This window comes from Camellia sinensis, chromosome 7 (assembly GCF_055761805.1).
Source record: "Camellia sinensis isolate YWXY chromosome 7, ASM5576180v1, whole genome shotgun sequence".
Taxonomy (NCBI): Eukaryota; Viridiplantae; Streptophyta; class Magnoliopsida; order Ericales; family Theaceae; genus Camellia; species Camellia sinensis.
In genome coordinates this window covers 117,130,458-117,150,700 of record NC_138967.1, presented here as the reverse complement: position 1 = coordinate 117,150,700, position 20,243 = coordinate 117,130,458, and positions in this window count along the sequence as shown.

The following is a 20,243-nucleotide window of genomic DNA, read 5'->3' as shown; positions in this document are numbered from 1 at the left end:
ATTGCCGGTGGCATCAAAAACCAGCCGGTGACCTCTAGCCACTGCCGGTGGTGGGTGGGGATGGTCCACAAGCCCTACCCTGCCTCTCAAAGGCAAGATGCAAGTGTTTGGTGCAAAACCAGACACTAAACGGTCGAGTTCGGAGATCCTGAGGCAAGGCGCGCAGCCGAGACCTCCGGGAACTCCAAACGAACACAAACATGGATGATCACCGAGTGTTCAAACGGTGACGTCCAAGTCTTGAGGACTGTCAAAAATGGAGTGTCTACAATATGCTGGAGCATGGAGAGTTGGGCGTTTAACCTATGCACTTCACTCATCCTACCCTACAACCGGTGGGACAAATTGGAGACCGCGGTCACAGTCTCTATGCATGACTTCAATGTGTAATGGTTGGCATTGATGTCAGACTGCACTACCATCAGTTGCTCGACTAACAATGCAGGAAAGCTGAGGATAGGGGCAGGGGCACTCTATCGAGGCTCAGAAGAGTTGGTAGTCTTGATTGGGGATTCATTAAGGTTTGGGAAGAGAGAAAGAGTACGGCGGGATAAGGCCATGACAAAAGATGGTAATGCCGCTAAAGAGAGAATTAGTAGAGTAATGGCAGGGAGAGTTTGTAGCTTTCTGCTGTGTCTCTCTCGCATGCCTCAGTTTAAGAAGAAAATGGAGAAGAAGAAAAGGCCAAGAGAAGAGGAATTGCCAAGGCAATCTTTGACAAACGAGGCCGGTCCAGCTATTGTCGGTTAGGCGCTCTGTGATTGTCAAGTTCAACCAACTACATTGCATCTTGTTTGTTTGTTCAAGTCTTACGGACTTGTCAAAAGGTTCGTCTTCGGGCTTTGACATTCACTCACATCATGAAATGACTTCAACCTCTGTCAAAGAGAAGCAACTATAGACACCATATTTTGACCGGCCCTAAGACTTGGGCTCTTTCTTTTGATTACTTGATGATGAAAATCAGAATATGTTTTTCACAAAATTTAGGGCACTTCACAACCCATTTTCCTGACCCATTATGCATTGAATGCATGTATACTCATTCTCCATTGCCTAGTGGTTAATCCATTTAAGGTAATGCTCCACTTTTTTCTTCCATTAGTTCCATTAGTGCTCTATTTGTTCCATTATATTCGTTAATGCTCTGTTCTTGTCTTCTACCATTTCTCCACTTGCATTGCCTATATGTATACATCAGATCATTGAGAGGAGAAGGAGGATAGATTGAGTAGAGAAGGCTAGAGATAGAGAAGAAAAGAGTTTTAAGTTTTGAATTCAAGAGTAAGCCAAAATTAAGTGTTAGTTATGAACTTCCATTTTCTGAAGCTATACACCATATCTCATCTCCTATTACAAAACTCATCCAAGTCATGTTATTATAGTTAAATTCTAGAGTTTTGATCAAAGAGAGGGTAGTCTTTGCCAACTTGACAAACCGGGCACTCATTTCCTACACTTATCCGAAATCACCAATCTAGCTTAAATTCCAAACTTTTGAATTGAGGATTGAGAACATAATTCACAACCTTGAGGGTGAACAAAAGGAAGTTTGGAAATTAAGAAGTTCATTCTTTCTTTGGAAGCTGAATTTTCAATTTCTTTCATTTTCTTGGATTTTCTATCTTATATTTGTTTTCTTGACTTAATTTCATATTGGTTTTGTTGTAATATAACTGGAAGTCATTAGTTGAGCCACCTACATATTCCTTATTTTTTCTTTTCTCGATATTAAAACAAGACAGGTTTTGCTAAGCCGAGTTGGCTGGCCGGTTAGCTTCTTTTGGACGAAACAAAGTAGTTTTTCGATATTGAGCATAGCAATTTCTGGTGGTCTCCAAGGCGCATGAAGCTTCTATTTTATTTTCATTTGAGTGTTTTGTGAGGTTTTTTTTTTATTTTTAATTTTGTTGTATTATTTTCCTCCTCCTTCTCTCATTCAGTTTACTATTATTTATTCAAAGTGTTATAATAATTCCCCACCCCACTTTGCTCTATCCCGTTCATTTATTTGCTTTCTTTGTTTATACATAAGAATCACATTTTGCTTTTCATCATATCTATGCTTTGCATCCATGTTTCATGCATCTTGATTCAACAAAATTTGCATCTATGGATTTAATCAATTCTTATGTGATTTTGTGGGCTAACTCATGTTCCTAGGATGATTCACATGTCATATATTAGTAACCAAATATTTAGTTGCATCTCATGAGTGAATTTCTTTAGGATTTTGTATATAAGATCATGCATATTTCGCTAACTTTGTTTTGTAGTTGCTCACATGGCGTCTATAAGTATGTAATTTTTTATGCTTTAGCATCTCGCTTGTGTATGTTTTTTTTTTTTTTTTTTTTTTTAGCATCCTACCATGTGACTACTTGCTTACTTGATATAATTGTATAAATGCGAGTGGATGGAGGTTGTGTCGCTTAATTTGGAATGATGTTGATTTTCATGTTTGTAAACTCAATTTCTTTGAGTTGTACATCTTCAAAACTCTTTCAAATTACATGAAATCAAGTTGTTCCAAAGTGAGTGGCATAGTGTATATTTGCATGCTTCGTATAGCCATTTTTAGGATTTATTTAATAACCGAAATATGAACATATAAAGTTAATAAAATTCGTATCATGGTTTAGTAAAAGCCGATTTTTGATCGGGTGAGTGCAGGTGCTCAGTTAATGGCATTTCCCTCTCATACCTAAGGTTCTAAGCCAAATGTCCTTAGTTATGACGAACAATGGTGTAGCTTGCTTTTGGCACGAATACCATTTCCCTCTCATTTTTCATGCCAAATATCCTTGGTCATTCATTCATGCTCCCATTTGTGTTTGTGTTTATCATTTCCCAAATATCATAGCCAAATATCCTTAGTCAAAATTGATTTTTCAAAAGATTTACCGAATTTGGACTCATTTGTGTTTATCATATCCGATGGGAACACAAATGAGTCCAAATTCGACAAATCTTTTGAAAAATCAATTTTGAATCAAAATGCCAAAAATAGATTGCTTTACCAGATTTCAGAGTAGCCATTTAAATGTTTTTGGGAAATTTAGGAAACCCACGACTCATGGCTGTAGAAACCCCATTTTTGACCGTCCTCAAGACTTGGACGTCATCGTTTGAACACTCGATGATCATCTATGCTCATGTTCATTTTGAGTTCCCAGAGGTCTCGGTCGCGCGCCTTGCCTCAAGATCTCTCAATTTGACTATTTTGTGCTTGGTTGTGGACCAAGCACTTGTGTTTTTTGCTTTTAAGGGAAGAGGGTGGCTTGTTGGCCATTTCCTCAACCCATCGGCCAAGGCATGAAGCCATCGGCCCCTTTTTCTTGCTATCGGCCAAAGGTGCTGGCCGATCGGCACTGTTTTTGGTCGACCGGCCACCTTTGTTGGTCAATCCGCCATATTTTTCGGCCGACCCCTTTTCATCTGCTTTTGGCAGATATTTTATGCCAGCTGTCACAGCTGGCACGCACATTTCATTCTCTCCATACATGTGTATGGAGGGATTTGCACCTTGTGTTAACTTCTTCAAGAAGCCTTGGAATTGGATTCCTATAAGAAGGGAGCTCCTCCTCCCTTCTCAAGGGTTAGAAAAAATCTGAGGAGAAGTTATATATATATATCTATCTCTATATCTCCCTCTCTCTACATTTGTGTGTGCATTTGTGCTCTAAAGTGCATTTTGTTCATACTTTTGCCCTAGAACACCTAGAGTTACACCATCCTTGTGTGCTGAGGTACTAGGAGGTTGGTTTTAAGGTTCTTGAGCTGGTTTTGATTAGAGAGAGTTGCTGGTCTTGTGTTCTTGAAGTTATTCTTTAAATGTGAGATTCTAAACTTTAGATACCCCATTCTTGCTTAAGGTTTTACACATACTTCTATATTGTTTCAAGCTTGACTCTAAACTACAAAAAGTTCTAATTTTGTATGCTTGTTATGGTTTCTTAAGGTCACTTTTTGGTTGGGGGTTGTCTACCCCCTCTTAGGCCTTGTTTGGCCTTGTTTTGTGCCTTTACTTTTGAGCTTTGGGATCATCTTATTTTCACCTTCCCACCACTGAAATCTAGAGGATTTTCAGTGGTGGAGAAGTGGTTTTGGAGTCTTGTATAGGAGGGGGACACCCCTCTCTCCTTATGTCTCATATGCTTGTGTTGTTGGCTTATAAGAGTAGCATGTTTACTTAGCATGTCTTGGTTCTATTTCATCACTTTTTAGTGGCTTTTAGGACTTACCTTAACTCTATTCCACATTGGTTTGACGGCATCTTGCATGCTTCACATACTTGTAGAGTAATCTTGCATGTTTGCATAACATGCATCTTGTGTTTAGACCACTATTCTTGCGTGTTTTGGCTCGACTCCAAGGAGCTTTCCCTTATGTTTTACCATGATTAAACTCTGTTTGGTGTTGTCTTGGTCATGCATGCATTGTTTTGCACAGCCTTGGTTCATTCTAGCTTGTAAGCTTTGTGCCTTGAGTTCATTAGCATGTGTTACTTGAAGTGTTTTCATGATTTGGCATCATGTCAAATGTAATTTCAGTCCATGTTTCATGGTCACACACTTGCATTTATCACCTATTCCATGCTTTGGATAGTTTGTGTTTCATGCCTTAAGAATAGGTCATTGTGCATGCCATCATACTTAGGCCTTTGGGATGCCATCTAAGTGGGTTTTTGGGCTCATTCTAACATGCCATAACTCTGATTCTATTGGCCTAAGTCATGCCATGTTTGGTTGTAACAGGTGTAGTGCAATTGCCCCTTTGGCCTTCCATGCGTCTTGTTTTGTGCTCACCTTTCTAGCATGTTTTGGCCTCATCCCATGCATGTTCTAGCCTCATCCCATGCATGTTCTAGCCTTGTTTTGGACTACATTGGGACTATTTTGGGTCACCTTGGTCCTTTGGGGCTTGGTTGATATGGCCATGGTTCAAGTACCTTGGCTAGCTTTGAACTTGAAGTCCATTAGCAGGCCTTGCTTGTGTTATGTGTTTGATTTGGCATCACTCTTAACATAATTTCAAAGCTTATGGTGTCACCATACTACCATGATTGTCACCCCTCGCTCATGTTTAGGTGTTGTGACCTTATGCCTTAACTCTTGGACCATTGCATGTACATGCTCATTGTGCATTTCATTCTATCACTTCATCATTTTGGCCACTGTTTTGGTGTGGCTGAGGCCTATCCATTTTCAGTGTAAGTCCATGGATCATGCGGTTTGTGTGTTGTTGCACGCTTATCGCATTGCATGTTGTCGCATCCTTGTTATTGGTATTGTTGTCGCATGCCTATTACGTTGCATGTTTGTACGTTTAGGTTGCATTTTGCATGCTTGCTACTTTGTATTTTGTCACATGCTTGCCATGCTCATGTTACATTGCCTTGCATTTCCATGTTGCATTGTACTTGGTTACATGCATTGCATTGTGTTTGGTTTGGGGTGTCAAACCAAATACGGGGAACGAGGCACGTTCGTACTTGAAGTGATGAAACGTGCCTCAATCCTCGGTCGCCGACGCTCTTGATCAAGCATGATAGAGCTCTAGGCATTCATATATTTTTTTGTCGCATTCATTCCACATTGATTTGCACACTTGGCTCCTTTGGTCATCATGCATTGAAATGCGTGATTAGTGGCCTGAGGGTCGAGAACCATGCTCCCTTGAGTTCATGACATGATAGGGAGGGTGTTTGTGCACACATTGCCTTGAAAATGCATTGCAATGCTCTGTTTGTCCTCTGCTGCAGCAAACGACATTCTGTAGGGAGAGATGGCCGGTCGGCCATCTTCAGTGCCGGCCGGCTACCAATTTATGGCTGAGGGCTCCATTATTGGTCGATGACTAGTTCCCCTTGGCTGATGGCCTTTCCACTTGGCCGATGGCCTCTCACAGCACCATCCAGAAGCATCCTTGAGACTTGTGCAGTTTTCAGAGGTGCAGAGCAGTGTAAACAGAGGCAGCATGAGCATGGCGATTGATTTTCGAGCGGAGCCGAGCATGCATGCATTTGTCCCTCTTCCCAAGGCCTCTTTACTGCTTTAGTAGCTTAATTAATTTGTTTAATTAGTTAAGTGTCGTGTAATAATTAATTAGCTAGTTAGTTAGTTAATTAGTCAATTTGTATTATTCTTTCGGACCCTCCATCGAGAGGGCGAATTTTGCAATAAGTGTGCGTGAGTGTGTGAATGTCTTCCAACCTCACGTCTTTCTCCCTTTTACTTACCTGCTTTTGATGGTTAGTTTAGGGTCATTTTCAATTAGCATCCTTTTGCTATGCATGTTTGCATCATTCATCTGTCTTGCATGCATCGGGCTCAGCGCATCATACAAACCGCATTGTGTTTCAATACCAAGTTGAATACATGTATCAATTGTTGCATTTCACATGACATTTTAGAATAGCCGAGCCTACATCTAGTTGCATTTTGTATGTGTTGCATTAGCCATCTTAACATGAACTAAGATCATGCATTGATTACTAACTAGTTTTTGATTTGGCTCAGAATACTCGGTGAGTGTTTATGCTTTAGCATCCTTGCATGAGTGTGAGTGTTGCCATGATAGCATGCTTGCCATGAGGCTATTTGCTTATGTGATATAACTGCCTGAATGCCTGTGGGTGAAGGTTGGATTACTTGAATTGGAACAATTCATTGAATTGCGAGTTTTAAGCCCACTTGAGAGTGGCAAAATCATGTTTTCAAAGCCCACTTGAGGGTGGCTAATCCACATCTTAGCCTACTCGCGAGTAGCATTTTCAAACCATTTTCAAATAAACTAACATGAAATGTTTTGTTCCAATTTGGGTGACCTAGTCTATACTTGTGTGTTGTGCGCATCACATAGTAAATTCTAGGTAATAAACTTGAATAAGAACGCATATGTTTTCAAAAACAAAATATCATGTTTAGTACAGGCCGATCTTTGATCGGGTGAGCGGGGGTGCTCATAGATGACCTTCCCCTATCGTACCCAAGTTCCCGAGCCGAGGCAACTTTGGTGATGACGGACACGTGGCCTTAGGCACGAGTCAGGGTTTCCTAAATTCCCCCAAAAATAAAATATTTAGGTGGCGACTCTGTATCTGGAAAAGCAATCCATGTTTGGCACTTCTTTCTTAAAAATTAGTTTTCCAAAACGATTTGCCGGATTTGGACTCTTTGGTGATTTCTCAATCTCGCATTGCACTTTGCGGGATTAGATTCAGAACCGTGACATTTGAGTCCGAACTGTAGCATGAAGCCCTCGGGACGCGTCTACAATGGCAAAGGCCATGTGTCTGTCATCACCAAAGTGTCTCGGCTCGAGAACTTAGGTATGAGAGGGGAAGGTCATGAATTGAGCACCCTACCCACCCAATCAAAGATCGACGTCTACTAATCATGATGTGAATCTTATTTACATTATATGCTCTTGTTTTGGTTAGTATGCTAATTTTACTACATGTTGCACACAAGTATAGACTAATTTGTAAAATTTGGAACACTTTGATTTTATGTTTGTTTTGAAAGTGTTTGTGAATGCGCCACTCGAAAAACTGGGCTCATGTGCACATTAATCAAATCATCCCAAGTTAAGAAATTTAGCCTTCATCCACAGGCATTCAAACAAGTATATCACTTAAGCACTTAACCTCATAGTATTATGCTTGATATGGCAATAATCACACGCATGCAATATGCTAAAGTAATAAATGCTCACCTACTACTCCAAGGCAAACCAAAAAGAAATAAAACAATTAGAAAAATGCATGCATTAAGATGTAAGTGGCTAATGCAAAACATACAATATGCAATTAACAGGCTCGACTACTAGTATGGCATGTGAATCAATTTGATGTCATGTGGTAGCGCACGTATTCAATGAAATAATAAATTACCATGTTTGTTTAGAATGATGAATCGAACCCTATGCATGCGAGACAAATGAATGCAAATCGTGGAACATCCTAAACGAAACATGATGCTCTATACTATCCATTATAAGCGGGTAAATAAAAGGGAGAAAGAATGGGAGTCAGAAGACATACACATTATTACATATTTTCCCTCACACAAGAGGGTCTGAATAAATGCCTTAGCTAATTAAGTTATTAATTACAATGCCACAAATTAACTAACTATTCTAGCTAATTAATAAAGTACAACACAAAAAAAATAACTAGTTATGCTAGCTAATTAATACAAACTAACTAATTAGTTACAATACGGAATTTAATTAACTAAGTAATTAATTATATAATGTAGACACCCCATTTTTTACCGTCCTCAAGACTTGGACGTCATCGTTTGAACACTCGATGATTATCCATGTTTGTGCTCGTCCTGAGTTCTCTGAGGTCTCGGCCACGCGCCTTGCCTCAAGACCTCTCGACTTCCCTGTTTTGTGTGGTGTTTTGCACCAAACACTTGTGTTTTTGCTTCTGAGGGTGGGAAATGGCTTGTTAGCCATCCCCACACCTCACCGGCCATGGCTTGTGGCTACCGGCCCTGTTTCGTTGCTACCGGCCATTGGTTATGGCCGGTCGGCACCATTTATGGTCGGCTGGCCATTGTTTTGGTCAATTTGTCATTTTTTGCTGGCCGATCACTGTTCATCTGCTTTTGGCAGATATTTTATGCCAGTTGTGATAGCTGGCATCCACAATGCACCCCCTCCATACACATGTATAGAGGGATTTTCCTCTTGCTTAGCTTGTTTTGTAAGCTTTGCAAGAGTGAATCTCTATAAAGAGAGGGCTTCTCCTCCCTCCTAAAAGGTTCCAAAAAAATGTTCCAGAGAGGGTCTAAGATTAGGGTTTAGGATTTGTATCTCTCTATCTCTATATCTCCTTCTATTTCACTCTTGTGTGTGTATAAGGTGTATTTGTTCTTAGTTTTGCACTAGGACACCTAGTGTCACACCTTACCTTGGTTGCTAAGGTGCCAAAAGGTTGTTCTTGAAGTTTTTGAGTGGATTTAAGCTTGGTAAGGCTGCTGGAGCCTTGTTCTTGAAGGTGGTCTACAAAGTGGTCCCGGAGCTCACCAAAATAACACAAAAATGAGGCCAAACAAGGCCTAAGGGGGGGTAAACAACCCCAAACACCAAAGCATCCTTAAACAACTATTTTAAGCAATGGATTTCAGTGGTGAGGATGGTGTTTTGAGGTCCTAAGAAGGAGAGGGCCATCCCCTCTCCTTGTTGTCTTCAAAACTTGTCATTTTAGCCTCATGTGTGAGCACCTTTCTTAAGTTCATGTTGGCCATGTCTTAGTTGGTATTTATGCTTATTTTGTCGTGATATAGCACTGTTTCAAGTTGGTTTAGACACACCATGCATGCTTTGCATATTTGTCTTGTAATGCCATGAAATTGCCTTAACATGCTTTGTGCTTTGAGCCTTGTTTCTAGCATGATTTTGGCTTAGTTTTGTGAAGCTTTTGTGCATGTTTTGATGTGCTTGAGGTCTGATTTTGGTTATTTGGGTCGTCTATGACTTGCTCTGTATAGCTACCATGCAACCTAGCTTGTAGGCTTTGAGTATTGGACCCTCTAGCATGCTTTACTTGCACCATTTCAGTGGTTTGGAACCACTTATCATGCCATTTCAGTCCATATAGCATGCTTGTATACTTGCATTTATGGCTCCTTTGATGCTTCAAAATGTTGATGTCTTACGCTCCATGTTTGGACCATTATGTATGCTTCCATGTGTAGGCCATTTAGATGCCATCTAAGTGTGTTTTGGGCCTTGTCTCGACCTACATTGGGACTATTTTGAGTCCCCTCGACCCTTTGGGACTCGCCTTGCATAGCCATGGTTTGATCCCTTAGGTTAGCCTTAGGCCTTGGGCTTGGTTGCATGCTATGCTTGCCTTGTTTAATTGGTTTGACACCTTTTCTAACATGATTTCAGAGCTTGCTATGCTTGCCATATGTCCATGTTCATCCCTTTTAAGTGTGCTTAAAAGTCCCCTCTTTGTGCTTAAGTGTTGGACCATGTTCGCATGCATGTTTGTATGTAAATTTGTCTTCATTTCCATAGCATTTTGGCTACTTATTTAGACATGGCTGAGGCTTGTCCATATTAGTTTAAGTCCACCGTTTGCATGTTGTTCAAATGTTGTTACATTGCTTCATGCTTGCATGTTTTGGTTGCATAGTGTTTTGCATGCTCATTGCTTGCATTATTGATACATGCTTAGCTATTTGCATTTTGTTGCATTGCTTGAGCTATATGGCATGTTGTTGCATGCTTAGGTTGAAATGCATTTGGCATGCATTCTCTCTTTTAGTTGCCTAACATGTTGTTGCATGTTTTGCCATTCATATGTTGTTACATGCTTGCATGTGTGCATGTTTGCCCTCATGTTCATATTGCATGCTTAGCTTGCATTTGGCATGCATGCCTTGCCTCTTGAATCACCATGATAGAGGTTGGGCCCCTTAGGTGTTTGTGTGCATTTCATTTGACATCAAAATGCACAACTTGACACCTCGAACCATCATGCATTGAAATGCGTGATTGGTGGCCCAAGGGTCGAGGGCCACACTCCCTTGAGTTCATAACATGATGGGGAGGTTGGTTGTGCAAACATTTGCTTTAAAATGCATTGCCATGCCTAGTTTGCCCTCTGCTGCTGTCAAAACAAGATTCTGCAGGAAGATATGGTCGACCGACCATATTGAGTGCCGGCTGACTAAACATGTTTGGCCGAGAGCCATACCAATGGTCGATGACCAGTTTCCCCTGGCCAGTGGTGTTTCCTCTTGGTCGGTGACCTTCCACAGTGATTAGGAAGTGATTCTGGGGCATCATTGAGACTTGCACAATTTTCAGAGGAGCAGAGCTGGGTAAACAGAGGCAGCTTGTTTATGGTGGTGGATTTCCGAGCGAAGCCGAGCACGCATGCATTGGACCCTCTTCCCGAGGCTGTTATACCGCTTTATTAACTTAGTTAATTTGCTTAACTAGTGAAGTGGCCTGTAACTATTTAATTAGCTTGTTAGTTAGTTAAATTTGTATTATTCTTTTGGTCCCTCCGAGAGAGGGCGAATTGTGTAATAAGCGTGCGTGTGTGTGATGCATGTCTTCCAACCCCACTTCTTTCTCCCTTTTACTTACCTGCTTTGATGGTTAGTATTAGGGTATATTTTAATTAGCATCCTTATGCTATGCATGTGTGCATTCATTCATCAGTATTGCATGCACCGGGCTCGGCGCATCATACTAACCGCATAGTATTTCAAATCAAACTTGAATACATGTTATCTGTTGCATTTCACATGCCACCCGTAGATTAGCCGAGCCTATTCTAGCTGCATTTTTCCTGCGATGCATTAGCCATCTTAACATGGACTTGGATCATACATTTGATTACTAACATGTTCCTTGATTTGGCTTAGAGTACTAGGTGAGTGTTTATGCTTTAGCATCTCGCATGAGTGTGAATGTTAACATGAAAGCATGCTTGCCATGAGGCTAACCGCTTAGTTGATTTACTGCCTGAATGCCTATGGGTGAAGGTTGGATTGTTTGAATTGGAATAATTCATCGAAATCCGTATTTTAGCCTACTTGCGAGTAGCAAACCTCAAATCATTTCCAAACAATGGATATGCAATGCTTTGTTCCAAATTAAGCAATCTAGTCTATACTTTTGTGTTGTGCGCGTCACATAGTAATTCTAGGCTAATAACCAGTTTAAGAACATGTGACGTTTTCAAAGCTAGATATCATGGTTAGTAGAGGTCGATCTTTGATCGGGCGAGCGAGGTTGCTCATAGCTAACCTTCCCCAATCATACCCAAGTTCCCGAGCCGAGGCAACTTTGGTGATGGCGGACACGTGGCCTTAGGCAAATGAGTCAGGGTTTCCTAAATTCCCCCATAAAAAATATTTAGGTAGCGACTCTATATCTGGCAAAGCAGTCCATGTTTGGCACTTCTTTCTAAAAATCAGTTTTCCAAAACGATTTGCCGGATTTGGACTCTTTGGTGATTTATCAGTCTTGCATTGCATTTTGCGAGATCAGATTAAGAACCGTGGCTATTTGAGTCCGAACTGTAGCATGAGGCCCACGGGCGCGTCTACAGTTTCTGGCGACTCTGCTGAGAAACTAGAGAGCTTGACTCGAACTCATGATATTTTGTTTTGATTACACTTATATGTTTCTTTGCATTGCAAGTGCATTGGTGCGCCTAGGACACCGTGTTTGCCATCTGTTATTCCTCAACAGTTTGCTGGAGGCTCGCTTCGAGAAGCATGCCATAAGGCTGACTGGTTATAGGCTCTACCACGATGGGAACACAAACCCCGGTTGTCACCGGGGCACCCTTTTGACCATTCAACCTACTGCATGTTCGGAATCCATAGTGACCATTCCAAGCTAGGACAGGTTGTTACCCGATTATAGGTTGTTTGAAATTGTTGCGTGCGTAATGAAACCCTAGCTCCTGACAAAATAGGACAGGGAAACCCTACCCCAATATATGGGTATTTTGGCTCCCATTTACTTGCTATGTGCTTTTAGAGTGTATCTCTACAAGGAATGCGCATATCAGTTTGTAAATCTGAGTACCAGGCCTGTGGGCATCAGTATCGGTATTTTGAGAATCAGTTATATCCGCGGGTATCAGATTCAGTTTTGGGACAGTGATTTTGGGGAACAGTGATCAGTAGTAGAGTACGGTTATTCAGCGACGCTTGCGTCTGTTCTGATTAGGGCTGAAATGCTGCGTGTTTTCTCTTTCAGTTCAGAGATTTAGTATAGAATAGCCAGTGTTCTCCCTTGCTGAGGCAAGACAGATATCTGATCTGTCAATCAACCGGTTGCGTCAGTCACCGTTCAAGTTCAGCAGACTTATGATGACACAAAATGCAGATGAGATTGTGGTTATGGTAGCCGCGTTAGACCGAGGAACCATCTTGCGGATGAGACAAATGTCGAAATACCACATCCGCCCAGGTCGCCTGCTACGCGCCCAATCTAGGAACCCCAGATGTTTCAAGCTCGTGAACCTACCACGTTTGAGTTAATGGAAATGATCGGCGACCTCCAGAGATCTATGGTTAATCTGGCCTATGGGATGTCGGCTCCACCACCAGCCACGTCATACGCCGGAACTTCATGCCGCAGGAGCCCCCGCTACTGCGGCAAATTGTGATCGAGCTCAGCCAACCTGAGGTTGTTTCCAGCTATAGCAATGACGTGTCAACAACAACCAGGTTTCGCTCTGATATAGCAACCCAAACCCTCGATCAAGCTGAGGCTAGAGCAAGAATAAGATGAAGGCAGACGCTGATCCCATTGAACAACTGCTGCGGGCAGTCGAGGCTTTGAAAGTCGGGGGGTTCAGTAAACAACAAGTATTCGCAGTTATGACTAAGACTGTGGATGATGCTTCCCCCACTCCAACCGAGGGTAGTTCAAGCCAGACAGAAAATCGAGATAGACCTCGTCATGCCAGAACAGTTCCCTCTAATCCCAGCCCTACACCGGGAAAAGATCAAAAAGCCAAGGCAGCACCTGCCGATCCTTTTTCGAGTACATCCAGCAAAGGTCCACAGACTTCGAAGTATCTGCCCCGAGGGCGCAGAGTCTTTCACGCCCTCTACATGCCTTTGTCTAAGGCACTTCAAATCCTGGCGGAAAAAGGTCATCTCAAACCTCTTGAGCCTTGGCCTCTCCCCAGTCATCTTCCAGCAGGCCATGATGCTACTCAATACTGCGCGTATCATCAGGAGACCGGTCACAGCACCGACAACTGTTTTCGTCTCTGCCACGAAGTGCAAGATTTGATTGACAATGAAGTCATCCTCCCGCCAAGCTCGGCAAAGTCTGTCACCGCCGGGTTGTTGGATTTCGAGGATTGCGCGAGTATGTAATCAGGGGTTGGACCACCTGCGGGCGGCACTTAGTTCGCTTCAGATGCGGCGTATGGCACGCACTGTTTTGAGCATTTTGTCAATGTTGGTTTTTGTAATTTCTGGCTTGGGTGTTGAGTCAGTTCTTTGGTTTTGCTTTGAGTCTGTCTCATTATCTTGAGTCAGTATTTTTTTGCTTAAGGGTCTATCTTGTTGTATCGAGTCAGTCCCATTGTATAGAATGTCAGGTGATTCTGGGGTTGTTGCCTCGAACACCGTTCTTTTCTTTTGTAATTATCTGTTTTGCTTTCTTTTAAGTCTGTCTCTGCTATGAAGCCAGTTGCAACCAGGAAATCCGAATGAAACAGCTGTGGCTGTCATGTTTTTTTTGTGCTTATTGCTACTTCAAGCCTGTTGTGCCAGCGAGTTTAGATTTAAACAGCAGTACATCTCACCTGCTCTTCTGCACCTTGAAGTCATTGTAATGACCTAAGTTTTTCAAAACTTTTTTTAAACACTGTGGTGAAAACGAAGAGGAAGGAATTCCTCGGGCTTTGCAAAAATTTGATCGTTTGAGAGAAACAGAGGCATGCTAAGCCCTTAATGAACGAAATCATGCTTGTTAGTGTGAGTACTGAGAAGGACCCTGGCTTGATCCAGATTGGTTCCACACTGTCTTCAGCGTGAGCGATTAGTCGCTTTCTTAAAAAATTTCAAAAAAAATGTTTTGCGCTGTCTTGCGAAGACCTGTGTGGAATCGCTCTTGAGATTGTGCAGCTTAGGATCGCTCTCAACCTCGAGACTCAACCCCTTCCTTTCAAACCTCGAACTCATACTTAGAAAGTTCAAAGATCAACCATAATGTGAGGCCTGCGTGGCCAGATTTGAAGCAGCCCTCGAACAAGAGGCACCAAAGTCAAATCAAGAAGATCAGATGTCGTCAAATGAAGCTTGCGAAGCCAGGTCAAAAGCGCCCCTTGAACTAGGGGCAAAAATGTCAAAAATGCTCGAAGGGCCGAAGATGGATCATTCTGCAAATCAACAAAGAGTGGCAAGAATGCCAAATCCCGGAACGGAAGAAAATGGATTCAGATGACTTCGAAGATCTCAAAAAACCATTTGACATGGACAAAGCTACACTTTTACCCTTGAGAGGCTCACTGGGCCGAAAACCCGGAAGGGCGACCTAAGCAAAAGTTAGAGCAAGAAAAAAAGAGGAAAAAAAAAAAGAAAAATTCAAAAAAGAAGAAGAAAAAAAAAGAAGAAAAGAAATAAAAAGAATTGAAAAGAAGAAAAAAAACAAAGCTCGCAAGGTTGAAAACCCAAAAGGGCGGCCTTGGCAAAAGTTAGAGCGTAGAAGGAGAGGTTAATACCCGAGTGAACCCAAACTCGGAACTACGTAAGGCTTGATTCCCATGTTTGGGATACGTAGGCAACTTCATCCTGAAGTCCAGCCACCAATACTTTCAAAGTGACTGTGTCCATATATTGGTTTTGACCATCTTCGTCTTCTCTTTATCCGAGAGTTTGGTTGCGATCATCACTAGTGAGGACTGTTTACAGTATGCTGCGGCGTTATCTAGACAAGGGGCAACTTTTCGTTGCCATGAGTCACCATTCAAACAAGGGGCAACTTTCTGTTTCCATGCAGCTCTCTTCAGGCAAGGGGCAATTTTCCTTCGGATCCGAGTTTGTGCATCTCGAGAGTAAGTTTCATGATCGTTGAGCACTGGCTGTTTGCCAAAATGGTTTTTGAGAATTTTTACTAAGGTTGACTATTTTTTCGAAAATTATTCCATCTTTTCCAAAACTGGACCATTTTCTTGGACCCAAAAAAAGGAAAATTTTCAGTGCTCATAGCCTGACCTACATGATTTTCAAATCAAAAATCGAACAAGTATGTTAATCTAACTCTCATTTTGGTCAAAATTGTTTTAGTAGAAAACCAAAACAAAAAATGGTCAAAATAATGAACTAAGGGGCACAGTTGAGTCAGGCTTCCCGTATTTCCCCCATCACCAGCATACTTGCCAGAAATGGGCACAACTGGAGCTGTCTGTAAAGGGCTGAAAGCTCTCTCACCCTCCGAGCAACGAGGTATCAAGCCAAGTGCGAAGCACGAGTTGGAATGGATCAAGATACTCCACTCCCTCATCTGGAGCATCGACTAGACGTCGCCGGAAGAAGTAACTGCAAGCTAACAGTGTTGGGCATGAACCCACAACCTCTTGTTTATCCATCAACCACTCAGGGGAGGGATAAAAAAAAATGAGAGATTGAAGAACAGATAGATGTGTGTTGAGAGAAAAAGAGAGAAAAGGGCTTTTTCAGAAAAATAGAGCCTAAGGGCCGAGTGTTGTGAGAATCACAAATAAGAAAAGGTGGGAAACAATACCCGGAGAAACTGGCTCCTCACAAACTGAGAGGTCTCTTGTCTTTGTAGCACGTCTGTGTGTCATGTCTTTTGTTTTGTTTACCTCAACTCTTGTTTTGAGTCTGCTCCGAGCATGTCTCAATGTGTTTAGGTAGTGTACCTTTTGTTGAGTCGTAGGGGGGCTGTGTTTAGTCGTAGGCTCAATACCCAGTCGACTACTCATTTTTCAATTTCAAAAAATCGTTTGTGCTCAGAGTGCTGTGTCATTCTCCACATTTGTGCAAAGCAAAGATTGCTTCTTGCAATAACTGCAGGGTTCAACCCAGGCCATGTCGGAATAGTAGAACCAGGACCTATCCGAGACTATGTGGGTTCCGGACCGCAAAACAAAAGAAAAGAGGGAAATTGTGGAGCATCCGTGTTTGTTCTAACTTTTTCGTGCCCCGTTTTTGCATCCCGTCTTTTCAAGATTGAATTGTTTGTTCAGAATGGGTTGTGTGTTCAGAATAAGCAGTGCGTTGTATGGGCTGTATGCCGAATAAACCAAATGCTGTGTTATGGGCTGTGAGTTCAGAATGAGCAATGTTCAGAATGGGCTGTGTGTTCAGACTTGGGAGTGTCCTGCATGAGCCATATGAACAAAATGAATAGAGTACTGTGATGCGAGTACTACGATGCGAGCGGTGTGTTCAAAACGAACACTCTATATGTTGAACATATTGAGAACTTATGGTTAGTTCCATTTCCAGTGCCTCTCGGTGTTGATTTTGCAAAGTCACACCTGTATTACTTCAATTTGCTTATCGAGTTGTTGCTCATTTCCTTATCGAGTTGTTACTCATTTTTGCTTATCGAGTTATCACAATTTTGCTTATCGAGTTGTTGCTCTTTGTTTATCGAGTTGTAAACTTCTCTAGATTTTATGGTTGCTTATTGAGTTACGTTGCTACATTGGTCTACCTGACCCGGCAACACATGCATGTTCAATTTCCAATTCAATTACATTGTTATGTAATATGATGCGATGCGATGTACAAATGCAACACCTTTTCAGACAAAAAGCTTGTTTCATTTCATCATCTTTTCAAGTACATAGCTTTGAAGAAAATAAAACTTGTCTGCGGCTGTACAGTACGCTCAAGCTACCAGCAAAAAGAAAAGTAAAACAAAAAGAAGAAAGACAACAAAAGTCTAGATCAATGTCAACTGGTCTCAGGCCTAAGGGTCTGTCCTCGTCCTCTTCCTGGACGAAGGTCCAGGAGCATCATCGCCAGCTCCACCATCTGAGCCCGAGCCCAAGTCATCTCCGGTCTCCCCCTCGGATGACTCTGCCTCTGCCTCCGACTCTGCCTCAGACTCATCATCGTTAGGGATCGGTGCCCGAGAGCTGCTCCCAACATGAGTGCGCCCCGCTTTGGTAGGGGGATATATTGTGCCTCCTCGCCCTCCTCCTCGAGCAGGAACAGAAGGTCCGGCTGGAGCACCTCCCGTAGCCGGAATCTGGAATGGAGGCTGAAAAGCACAAATGGCACACGCATTAGTATGTTATGCAAAGCAGAGTATGAATATTGTGAGCAGTGTATCAATACAGAATGCAGTATCTGAGTACAGTATATGAATACTGTGAGCAGTGTATGAATGTCGTGAGTAATGCTGTGAACAGTCTGTGGGTTACAGTGTATCGAATGCCGTGAGGGCCGTATTCAAGTACTGTGTTGATGGTGTGATGCATCAGATTGTGCAAAGTTTGAGATGATGATCGAAAGAACGTACCGGGATACTGTAAATGGCCAGCAAGTCGAGACTCCGCTGTAGCATCCCCATTATGGAGGCATTCAACTCCAGGGGCTGGCAAGTATACTCGAATGAAGCTTGCAAAAGTGTTAGAAGTATCAGTATTTTGCAAAATATCAAGAGAAATGAAATGAAATGACTATACAAAATGCAGTAGTACATACCGGGGGCAAGTCGTAGAACCCGACTAGCTCGTGATCAGCCGGAGGGGGAGCGATGGGGATCTGATAAGTCTCTCCACCCTACCCTCTGCATGCCATCATCGTAGGCAGCGCTGGCCACCCAGCTCTTTGCCCTCTCTGGGGCCTACTCCTGCCACGAGACCGAGCCATCCTCGGTGCTCCTGCTCCTGCTCCTGCCACTGGTGCCACAGGCCTCTTCCTCTTAGCTCGGCGAGCACTACCCAGAGGCCGCATGATATGGGTCTGGACGTACTCTGTATAGTCGCCCTCGCCTCTAAAGCCCTTCGAGTTCCAACCGATCGTACAAACGGCCATCTCCTGCGGGGTGTATATCTCTGTCCACCTCATGGTCGTAGGAGGCAAACCTGGAACTATCTACTCCGGTAAGCCCAAGGTCTGGCGCAGGAAGCGCTCGCCTAGGTACCAGGTCCGACAAACCGGGCCCTCTAGCAAAATCCTAAACCGGGAGGTATCCTGAGTGGCCCCCTTTCCAGGGGTTCAAGAAACTGATATAGAAGACATATATCACTCTCTCTATATATTTCCCTCTCTCTCTCTCTCTCTATATATATTTGTGTGTTATAGTGCTCTAAAGGGTGTATTTGTTCTTATTTTTACACTAAAGCGCCTAGTAATACACCATCCTTTAGTTACAGAGGTGCTAAAGAGTTGATTCTAGAGTTTTTGAGTTGGTTTTGATCAGAAGGAGGTGCTGGAGTGGTGTTCTTGAAGAGGTTCTTCAAGGGTGAGAAACTATCCTCTTTATTCCCCATTCTTGCATAAGATTTTAGCCTATCTTGCATGCTGTTTTGAGCTTAACTTATAACTGATAAAAGTTCTATTTTTCATGCTTTTAATCTTTGTTTAAGGTCACTTTTGTGTTTGGGGTTGTCTACCCCCTCTTAGGCCTTGTTTGGCCTTATTTTTGTGCCTTTTTTGTGAGCTTCGGGACCACCTTGTTTTGGCCTTCTCACCACTGAAATCCAGAGGGATTTCAGTGGTGGGGATGGTTTTTTAAGGTCCCGAGAAAGAGAGGGACACCCCCCTCTCCTTGTGTCTCATATGCTTGTGTTAATGGCTTAGTATGATAGCATGTATGCTTAGTTTGTTTTAGCACCATTTTAGTAGGTATTTAGTGTTATTTTGTCATTTTATACCTCTGTTTTGAGTTGGTTTAGTGGTTTCTTACATGCATCATATACTTGTCTTGTAATCCCATTATTTGTCTTCACATGTATCTAGCATTTAGACTACCATGCTTGCATGTTTCGGCTTAACTTCATGAGGCTTTTAGCCATGTTGTGACATGCTTAAGCTCTGATTTTGGTCCCCTTGGCCCTTTGCGGCTTGCCTCATGTGACCATGGTTTGAACCCCTTGGCTAGTCTCAAGTTTTGGGCTTCATTGCACGCCTTACTTGCATGGTTTATTTGTTTTGGCATCATCCCTTACATGTTTTCAGAGCTTAACATGTTGATCTAATGTCTATGTTTGTCTTCTTTTAAGTGTTCTTGAAAGTTACCTTTCATGCCTTAGTCTTTAGGCCAATTGGCATGCATGTTTGTATGTGCATTTGTCGTCATTTCCATTGCGTCTTGGCCACTGATTTGGGCTTATTTGAGAGCTGTCCATTTTGGCTTAAGACCACTCCCGCATGTTGTTGCATGCTTGCCTTGCATGTTGTTACATACTTGGCCTATTGCATGTTGTTGCATGCTTATCATCGGTATTGTTGTTTCATGCCTATTGGATTGTATGCTTGCATGCTTATGTCACTTTGTTAAGTTTGTCATGCATGTATTATATTGGTCTAAATATGCTTGCTTCACATGTTGTTACATGCCTTGCATATTTACATGCTTAAGTCGCATCTTGCATGCTTGTTAGCTTGCATTTTGTCATGTGCTTGATATGTTGTCACATATTCTTGCATGTTTGGATGCATGTTAGGTTACATCGTATTGCATTGGTCATGCTCAGGTTACATTGACGTAACTTGCATGCTTAGGTTGAGTACATTGGGTTGCATTGC